General features: G+C 34.1%; 1 protein-coding gene across 2 annotated transcripts in view; it reads left to right on the top strand.

Moving 5' to 3' along the window:
• LOC106100113 (thyroid receptor-interacting protein 11-like) overlaps positions 1 to 11,022 on the top strand; it is a 35,286-nt gene that overhangs the window by 8,096 nt on the left and 16,168 nt on the right. The window contains exon 1 of one of the 2 annotated variants that reach the window (XM_013278862.1): positions 63 to 167. The exons of the other annotated variant lie outside the window; for it this stretch is intronic. The gene's annotated coding sequence lies outside the window, so the exon portion shown is untranslated. Of the gene's footprint in view, positions 1 to 62; positions 168 to 11,022 lie in introns of those variants that run through there. 2 annotated transcript variants of the gene reach the window in all.

The following is an 11,022-nucleotide window of genomic DNA, read 5'->3' as shown; positions in this document are numbered from 1 at the left end:
CCCTCATATGAAGGCGTCAACTGCTGCGCAAGCGCCGCCTCGACAATCAGTTGCGATCGAAACATCGTACACAACAGACGTCTTTAAAGGCAATATATTTTTTAATTTAAAGTGCGACTGAAGTTCAAATAAGGTTATCCGTTCCGTTTGCAGGATATCCACGTTAGGTAAGTTTTTTTTTTACTTTTTTTTATCTGAGTCACAAAGTGTGACAAGTATTAGTACAAAGTTAAGTAATATTAGTCAATGGATTTACCTTTGAGGATTTAAACAGCGTGACTTGAGTATTTTAGTCTTTATGACTATGGAGTTAAGAGTTGTTTTAAATGTTGCATTTGGTGTTAACATATTTCGTGGCTGATAGCGAAGGTGTACATTACAATGCAAACATACATGAATCATTTTCTAACTGGACTGGCATGAAAGAATTTCAACATGTTGTTGAAAAAATACGTACGAACTGAGAACACTTTTTAAAATAAAAAAGAAAACATGACAAATTGATTTTCCCTCCATATTTTTGAAGAGAAAACACACAACTTAACTTCTCGTAATCTAAGTGGTCGTAAGTTTAAGTTATAAACTTTTGAAAAAGTATATTATTTACTTATCTTTGACGAAAATATTAAATAAGTAAACACTGCATCTCTACTAATATTGTAACGAAAGATTCGTATTTTTGTATTAAAGTAACTCAAAAACTACTTTGCCGTTTTCACAAATTCTTTCACCATTAAAAAGCTACGCTATCAGTGTGTAAAAAAGGGTTTATTTTAATTATACGCGGTTGAATTTTTAAAAACAATGAAAAAATCAAACATTTTCTAAATGAACGTTAACCTCACCATGACTGTGGGTCTCCACTGCCGCGTTTTGAACGGATAGGTACGTTTGCTCCGACAATGGAAGTACACGGTTAAATTTAAGAACGAGTTTTTTTTCATTGAATATTTTTGTTTTATTAAAACATTAATTACAGAGTGCAAAGATTAATCATTATCACCTACTTACTATATGTCCCCTTAACTTGTAGCTACTCTAAGTTAGGGGTGACTATGCTGAAGTGAATCCTGGCACATTGCGTGTATGACGTCATATCTCTGAATTTTTTCTCAGAAATATGAACGTTGTAACAAGTTAATACGTGAGGTAAACGTACAGATGATTTTTTTCGCATTATTATAATAGAATTTGAACCCATATAATGAATGGATGTCTGCTTAACCCTTGAGACTCCGACACCCCTTTTTTCTGTTTTAGCATATCTTATTTTAGCGAATTAAAAAAAATAGTTTGAAGTGTTTATTAGCTTGGTCACCAGTTATAATACAACTTGTTAGTCGCGACTTCTTCTGCGTTAAAAAAAATTAAAGCTATGTCACTCACAGATAAATTACCTTTCGAACGGTGAAGTAATTTTTAAAATTGGCCTATTAGTTTTTGAGTTATTTCAATACATACAAAAATCCAAAAAAACAAATCTTTCTTCTTTGTAATATTAGTATGGATAAGCCCATCATATTCGTGTCACGTCCACGTTAATACATTTAAACATTACATGCTTAGATTACAAATTAGTTTTATAGTCATTTGAAATAGTTCGACGCGTTAACTAAATATTAATTAGGTGAATTTAAAACGTTTAGCGATAAAGGAAATTTCACTTTTAAAATATAACAATGTATTTTATTTATAGAGGTCACAAAGAGCAGTATCGGTTTAGTTTGGAAATAAACATTTATATGCTTCCCTCAATTTTAACGGACGTTAAACAATAAATAAATGACGTTAGTTTTTAAATAAGTTTGCATTTTGATACAAAAAAATTTCAAATTAAAAAAACACTTTAATTAGTTATGTTACAAGTTTTGTAAATTTAATTTTAAATTCCACGCGGATAATTTGCAGGCAAAAGGTATAGATAATAAAGTGAAATTACAAAGTATACATAAAAATTCAAATGTAACGTTAAAACATGTTTCTTTATCTTGTATTCGCGCGTAAAAAAGCCCGCCGTTTTCCTGCGCATAGATAATTATGACGTCCTCTTTTTTTTCTACCGCATAGACAATGGCTATGATTGCGTGTGGCACAAAACTTGTAACTCGATAGTACTTGTTAATTTATTGGAATTTAACTAAGATATTCTTAGAATGCATAGAATACTAGGACATAGGTCTATTACTGCCGTTGAGTCGGCCATACATGTACTCTAAGCGGACTAAACAAAAGCCATGTAAAAACAGTCTGTCAAAAGTCCCGTTCAAGATAGGTAAAAAAGTAAGGCTGCAATAATTCGTATAGACCTACAAATTAGTAGGAAATTCTGAAAATCATCTTACTTCTTACTAATATTATAAATGCGAAAGTTTAGATGGATATTTGTACCCTAAACGGCTGAACGGATCTCGATGAAATTTGGTATAGATGTAAAGGATAGTAGGGAAGAACACATAGGCTACTTTTTTTTTTAATCCCCGCAGAGGGAGTCGCGGGCGAAAGCTAGTTTTTTTATAGAATAAGCTCAGAAAAGAGGAAATTAGCTCGCATTTTTTAATCGTTATTTTATATTGATTATATATCTGAATATTGAATACAATATGACGTTTACGTTTTTACTATTTATAACTTATCTATACGTTTGATGTCAAATTATAGATATTAGAACGCAAGGTAACAAAGTACTTTATATAGAAATAGGTGCATTAAGGCAGTAAACCTTAGGGTCACGGATAACCTACAGTATGTTATTTTGTATGTGGTTACTTATTTGTCAATGCTATAAAGTTGGAATTTCAACTTGAGCTTAGTTACTTAGACTAGTACGAAAATCTGCAATAGAATTTATAATTTTATCGACAATGTATTCGATTTGGGCGGTTTTCTGGTGCGTGAAGTACAATGTTAAACATCCGACTAATTTTGTCGATTGCATTATGAATACTTTCTCGCAATTTTTCGTGCTAGACCCCCAATAACATGCTCTTTCGTCCCACGCGGGTAGAGCTGCAGGTGATAGGTATGGGCGTCGCCGAACGATGATGTACACTAGGTATGGGGGCAGGTACTATTCATTTTTGGACTAAAGGGTATAGCCCTCCAAACCCCCTTCTACCGGTTACACACATGGTATTATGTAGGGTTATAAGTTCTTTGCAAACTAAAACACATGATCGCTCATGGTTAAGACCGCTACACACGTTAAGTTTTATCTGAACAATCCGTTTAGATAAAACTGAGCGTGTGTAGCGGGCTTTATTTCTACTCTATTCATAGTCGTAATGAAGTTTCCAGTACATAATCAATAGGCAAGAAATATATTATCGAATGACATTGAATTAAGCAACAGTACAAACGAAGGCGTTAATTAATTAGACAGATAAGTACACTTTTTTAACACGGGGCCCACGCGCGACCTCTTTACAGTTCCGGTGAAGTTGACTTACTAACGAATTCCAGTTTTGATGTTCAATATTGTTCGGAATGGTAGAAATGCTGTATACTGCACATATATGCTTGGAGTAGCTGCCGTCCAAGACTCCGTTCGCAATTGAAAAAACTAACATATGTGTTCTTCCAGCCTATGTTATCTATGTCTAAATTTATCCAGATCTGCTGTGGCTTTAGGAGATACTTAGTCGTAAACGTCCATCCATTAAAACTTACGCGTTTATAATATTAATGAGATTTCTATTTCATTCTAACATATAGAGCGGTCGCACAACTGTTGTACGATTGTCGTTTGTTTCGAAGTGAATTCAACTTTTTAATTGCAAAACAAAAAATCGAGTAGTGTGCGTTCCATACAAGCTCAAAAGAATCAAAGCGCGACCATTGGTTTTCTTGACGCATTAGGATTCCTTTATTCGGGCTTCTTTTATTATTTACTGGTAAATGTTGTACTGGCCAGTTAGAAATCAGCGTAGCATAAAAAATTAAGAAAAAGAAAAGAATCTCATTGCCAAGATGTTAAAAGCGGGCGCACACCAAGCGAGTAAACTGTCACCACAACTGTTGCGATTGTCGATTGCTTCGCAGTCAATTCATCTGTTTAGTTGCAAAAGTAAAAATCGAGTAATGTGCGCTCTATACAAGCTCATAGGAATCAAAGCGCGACTACACAATTGTGGAGAGTTTAGTCAAAGTTGTGCACGCTCTAAACGGTACATAGATTACAGACAAATGAGTGTAGCTAGCAACACCCAACGTGGTATGTTTCAACAGCTGGTATCGCTTACTGTATTAGCATGTACAGCTGGTTAAACTATGACCGTATTATGCTATCCTGACCCTTATTGTGTACAAGATAAGATGTGAAATTGCATATTTTGTTACCAGATTCAATGCCAGGCATCCTATTCATACGAGAAAATGATGTATAAAATTTTTAAGTAGTTTTATTGGATAAAAAAAATATGAAGTTGTTTAGTTAAGGAAATTTGTAATCAATTCCTGTCTTATGAGAGACCTGTTGCCCGCGACTTCATCTGCGCAATAAGATAAAAAAGTATATAGCTAAATATGCCCGTCTATGTCAGCTACCCTTTAGTGAAATTCCCGTCGAAATCGGCCTAGCCGTTTCGAAGATTACACGCAACAAACGCGACTTGATGACACGACAGACAAAAAAAAATTAAATGCGATTTTCATCAGCAACGCAAATACATCATGTTCCCGAAATCTGGAATTTTTCTTTTGATATTACAGACACTCCATTTTATTGTATGTATAGATTACAGAAGTACCTATCTTTTGTGTCACAAATTTCTCTTGAAAGTATTAGAAATATTGTTTGTAGGGTTATATTTAACAACCTGCGACGAAGCAATCGCAAAACAAATAGAGCATAACCTAGTCATAGATAACGCGAACGTGACAGTAAAAATGGCGGGAAACTGCGACCGTTACACGTTTATCGTTTTTTTATCTATAAACATCGACGGGGCGGTGTCAGTGCTATAATTTCCGATAATTCCATAAGTTTTACGCTTGTTCTGCCACACGATTCCAAAGATCGTGCTTTCCACGATAATATAAAGTGCATTTTAATGTTTTTTTTAATCGTTCAAAAGAGGCCAAGGTATCTACTTTACCTATATTAAAACCGTAAACTATATTTCGTTACGATCGGAATCAGAAATCGAATAAACAAAAGAATGTCGAAATCCATGCGTGGTGCGTTATGAAATTCTACCTACGGTTAATTTGCAAAATAGCTCAAATTATATTTGCTGTTGCAGTATTTTTAATTGTGACTGAATGGTCACTGTTTGGGTTGAAGAGGCATTTACAGATTCACCGGACTTGAGGTAGCCGAGCACAGATTAGCCTAAACCTCTGAATAACTAAGCTCGAGGGCTCCTCAGGACCTTCTGCACGAGACGATACTTTATTAGCAGCAAATATTGTAGTTTATTTAGTATTAGCTGTTCCCATACGACTTCATCCGCATAAAATTATAAAAATTTCATTTTATTGTTCACATGTGTCAAATTATCAACGGCAAATGTCAAAATTACATGCCATGATGCCACCTTAGCAATGGTTCTTTCTTGAAGTTGGCAGCAACTTATGGTCTCTTTCCCACATTAGGGTTTTTATTCAAAATATTTACCCCCTAAGTTAATGGCGTGAATATATATAACCTAAGCATGTCGTATTTGTAGGGCTTTTTATTAAAAAAAAATGATTATTCAAAAATATGCTGTAATTGCTAATATCTTAGGCAACAAAGAAGTGTGTGTTTACGCTTTATTATATTATTATAGATATTGTAGTTTATAAAATCTTAGTCAATGACGCAATAGTCTACTGCGAATTTTCTACGGTATCTTACACCCACCGTAGGTCGTAATTGTTTAACCAAATAGTTTTCATTATATGTCCAATCGTGTTTATTTCGATTAATAGCCGGTTTCCCATTCGTTAGAGTTTTTGGTTCGATAAATTCATTAAATGCGTTTCCGAACTACGTAAGTTTTACTTCGTTAAATCGCTACGTCTGACAAAATAAGCGAAAACTTCAGAAATCTAGCATAAATGATTTTTTTTTAAATATATTCACGCTTGTACTTTCTTTTCAGCGAAAATCTGATTTTCTCTATGTCTGTTTATTTTCCCCTATCATAATACTGCTTCCTAATTTAAGTAATTATCTCTGTCTACTGTTAAAAAATAAAATTATGTTATTTGATATGTGATAAGGATGCATATTCATAAAGCCTTTGCCTATTAAAAAACAAAATTAAGTCTACGATTTGTCTTAATTCCCGCCAATTCATGAACGTGGATAACAAAATGTATGCTATTCATTTCCCGCGTATTTCGCTATTAATATGACCGTCTCAGATTCTTTTATTCTTTATCGTTTTATAACTATTGTATATTCTATTAATTTTAATAGAATAAGTTGTTACTCAATACAAATAAACTGTTGGAATTTGATGACTTGCTTTTGTAATTACTTCACTGTTGACGCACTGTGAAACATATAGATGTCTCTTTCACTCTTCGTAGAAAAACTGAATAATAGTACGGGTGCTACAGCACGTGTGCTGAGTATGCGATATCAAGTGTACTTAAGCGTCGACTTTTTTCTAATAACTATGTATGTGAAATGTGATACGTTTACAACTTACTCAAGCTTGTAAAATACACACGAATTTAAAATAGATATAACAGGTATAAAGTGCGTAATGGTAAAGGGTTTTACAGAGGTAGGTTTTGTGCGATTGTCTGCGAAACAATCGAACTATTTAGTTGCACAACTAAAAATCGAGTAGTGTGCGCACCTCCATATAAGTTCCTAGGAATCAAAGCGCGACAGAACATTTGTGCGATAGTTTAGTCCAAGGTGTACGCACGCTTTTAGTTATTTGCTTTAAAATGCTATATACATTACTGGTAGAAACTTATTTACTAACACTACACATAGGTCGTAAAACCGATCGACCTGACCCCTATTATATGGTAAACAACGACATCGGACTGATCGATTATAATTTTAAAACAGACGTCCACTTATAAATTCTAAATCGCCCATTTTGTCAATACAATGACCAACTTAATTTTCCCGCTCTTTTGTCTTGTAGTTATAATTTTTTCGACAAGGTTTTTATTTCGGCCAGTTCGTTGACTTCGAACAAAGAGGTTATTTTTTAAATATTATTTATTACTTTAATAAAATAAATGTGCCTTCAAAAAGTTACTTTATCAATGTAAATTGCAATATTATATATATTTAACTGTGATGAATTGGATATAATTAATTTGTTTTGTATAACGAATGTTCAAAACTTAAGTTTTTTACGTTAAATTGTGCCGGACATCCCTTGTCCGCTTTGACCATAAGTGACATGGATAAACAATACGGAAATGTCACAAATTGACTTAAAGTTTTTAAAATGTAACCAAAAAGTGTTGGTATCAGCTCGCAGTCGTTGCCCCGACTACGCAAACAGCAACTGTGTAAATAATAAGGTAGAATGTGTTAGATATGCCGGCGTAGGGCAACACTGCGTTTGAACCGATTCAACTTGTTTGCACTGTTTTTAGAGCGTTAACAGACGTGCTCGAATTTTTATATTAAATTCTTTTTAATTTGTTGAGTAATAAATAATTATTTAAAGGCCATAGACACTTCTGTCTAGAGATAGAGTTTAGACTGCGTGGTTCACAATTGTTCAGTTAATTTGCCTTACATTAGAAGAGGATAACGTTTCACTAATTTTAGTCCCTGTCTCTTTCCACGATTTTCTTAAGAGGAAAGAATAGGAAGGGGAAATATCCTCTTTATGTGCGTCTCCTCCGTCAATTAAGGACAGGCAACGCACCTGCAATTGCGGATGTTTAATGGGCAGCGGTCACTTTCCATTTCGGTGTTTTCAGGTGGCCGCTTACTCTTTTGCCACCTTATATTATAAAAAAAACTTTCTTGACATCATTAGGAGGGCGCTAGTGAGCTTTTATAATTTTTTGAGTTTGAGTAATGTCCTCCGGGGAAGTTAATTTTTGGACGGCAATGTTACTTTTCGCCACCGAACTTGTTGTTTCAGATTTTAGTCAAGCCTTAGTTTCTATAAAAAATGTCAGGATTGTTTCCAAGAAAGATGTAGTGGACCGGTTTTAGAAGATGCATCCTCAGAAGCAGAGCAGTATCGGTTAATGTTATCGTTTCACAGTACCGTAACACTAGTGATGTACCCACCGATAACCGAACTACGATACGAACATCGAAACGAGTAAAATAATTTAATTTATTAGGAGTTATTTATAGAAATAGATAAGTTCATTGGTATTACTTAAATGTACTTTCTTAAATTAATAAATTAGTTCTTTACTAGCTTTCGCACGAGACTCCGTCCGCGTGGAATTAAAAAAAACAACTGAGTAGCCTAAGTTTTCTTCCAGACTATCTTCTAGTTCTATGCCAAATTTCATCGAGATCCGTTCAGCCGTTTAGGCAACAAATTCTAACAAACATCCATCCATCCATCTAAACTTTCGCATTTATAGTATTAGTTCTTTATTACAGCTCATTGTTTTCCCTATCTCTGCCTTTCCTTGTACCCCCACTTATCCCCTACCTTATCCTACTCTCGTAAGCTCGGCATATCGGGTTTTCGTCCTCCAGATGACTTTGTCACCTTTCACGCAATCTATCCATCTCTTTCTAGGTATACCTCTACCGGTGTACCACACTCATAACTAACGTATCTTGTATCATGCGATTCATCCCTCATAGTCCATACCACGCTAACCTTTTCCTCCTTAATTTTACAACCACTGGGGTTACTATCAAATTTCCTCTCATATTGTAATGTTTTCTATTATTTATTTTACAAATGAAATTGAGTTTGACTTCTTGATATATCATCACAGATATTAGTATTCAATTTGCGTTTATGTTAGAAGTTGTAATCGTTGATCTAAACAGCGGCCCGCAGCCGTCCTCCATCCCGCGGCCCGCATGCTTAGTGATGTGACACGTGCCACTGGATCGTGTATAGTATCGGTTTTTCAACCGGTTTTTTTATACTCACGGTGGCAACGAACAATTCTTAGTTTGTAGACAAATATTGTAATTAGTTCCAAACATTTTTTAAAGCTTAGCTGAAAACCCTTAGACGGCTATAAAAGATGTATTATTTGTGGCACTTAAAGTAGCAATAACAATAGAATATCACTTTAAATTAGCTTACTAAGTAGTTAAGTCTCGTTTCCGGTCGGTGACAGGTTACGGGTGATTAATTATTCAAATAAACGTTTACCGATTAACATGGAACCGGTTTTATTGAAAGTTTTATTTAAATCCTACATTTATCTGTGAAGACAAGCAATGTCACACTCCAGTAAATATTCAAAGACAAATGTTTTAAAATCTATACTTCTATACTATTATAATTAAGCGTAAACACACACTTTGTTGCCTAAGATGTCAGCAATTACAGCATATTTTTGAATAATACTTTTTTTTAATAAAGCTTAGGATATGTATTTTCACGCCATTAAATGTAAATATTGTATGTATTGTATTGGTAAATATTTATTTTGGATAAAAACCTAATGTGGAAAAGAGACCATAAGTTGCTGCTAACATCTAGGAAGCAAGATTGTCAAGGTTTGTCATGTCATGTCATTTTGACATTTGCTATTGGTAATTTGACAAATGTAAGCAATAAAATATTTTTTTTTTCGGAGGTAGCTGCGCGGGAAGAGCTAGTAATTAAATAATAACGTATTAGTAAAGTGTAGCTTGCACCTCCTCGAACATATAAAGCATCTACTTACATCATAAGGCGTTTACATATATTCTTCCAAGTGATAATTATTGCTTCTTTAGCATACCAATACAAAACCATCAGTCTTATTCGATACGTGTGTTCTTTGTTAAGTCGAAGACGCCATCTTTCTCTCGTACTGACGTAGATATATCTGTATGAATAATTGTGACAATAATCTGTATCTATTCTAACATTATAAAGAGAAAACATTTGTATTTTTGTATGTATTGAAATACTTTAATACTACTGATTCGATTTCAAAAATTCTTTCACCGTTAAAAATAAAAATCATCAATTATCTGTGAGTAACATAGGCTACACTTTTTTTTTAATTTCATGCCTACGCAGCCGCGAACAGCTAGTAAGTTATAATGTTTAAAAATCTGGTAGTTCCTATTAGCAAAAATGCAACATGAAGATTGAAGCTCTCTTCTCATGGTTTTACATATTATCTGATAGAACTATCTCCTGTAACAATGTCTTATAAACCTTCGATTATTGTAATTCAAGTCTAGATATATCTTTGGGTGTTGATTTTGCTTGTTGTAAAATAGAACAGTACACGTAATTAAAAAAGCACCATATCTTCCTGGAATCCTTGTGATATAAATACATTTTTACGTGTCTTTGTTAAATGTACTTTTAAACGTTGACCTACCGCAAGATATGAATTAAAATATCAAAACGTTTCGTTCCAACTAACGTAAGAAAGACGACTTAGGAGATAAGCAACAAAAGGTAAGAACAGATTACATCACTAACAATATGCGTACAGGCCATCTTTGCGACACTGTTCCAAAGATACGTGAAATTTGAATTTATTTGAATGACAATGTGACGCGTATTTACTTGGTAATGTTGCCTCATTGTGGTTGAGAGGTTACGCCGGGTTAGCTGACGAAATAGTTGGTTTTGTGATTTTTAAGTACAGGAGAAAGCGTGCGTATTTCTGGACGATGTGCGCGGGAAATGTGAAACGGTAATTTTTACCTTGTTACATTTAAATAAGGTGTTGGTTTAAGGAAATAGTAAACGACTAATAATAGCAGATGTGTTTTCTTAACTAATATCCAATAATTTCTCACTAATCTATCTCTTGATGTCTTTAAAATATCATAAACTTCTCTTGTTTTCTAGCAGAAATAATGTGGTTTTATTTATACATCTTTTGACTATTAGCTCGTTTACCCCTTCTGCTATATAAAAAAAACATCAGCCCACCCGTAAGTTTCACCTCAGA

The sequence above is a fragment of the Papilio polytes genome, unplaced genomic scaffold, assembly GCF_000836215.1.
Source record: "Papilio polytes unplaced genomic scaffold, Ppol_1.0 DF824325.1, whole genome shotgun sequence".
Taxonomy (NCBI): Eukaryota; Metazoa; Arthropoda; class Insecta; order Lepidoptera; family Papilionidae; genus Papilio; species Papilio polytes.
This window is presented reverse-complemented; position numbering and strand designations above follow the sequence as displayed.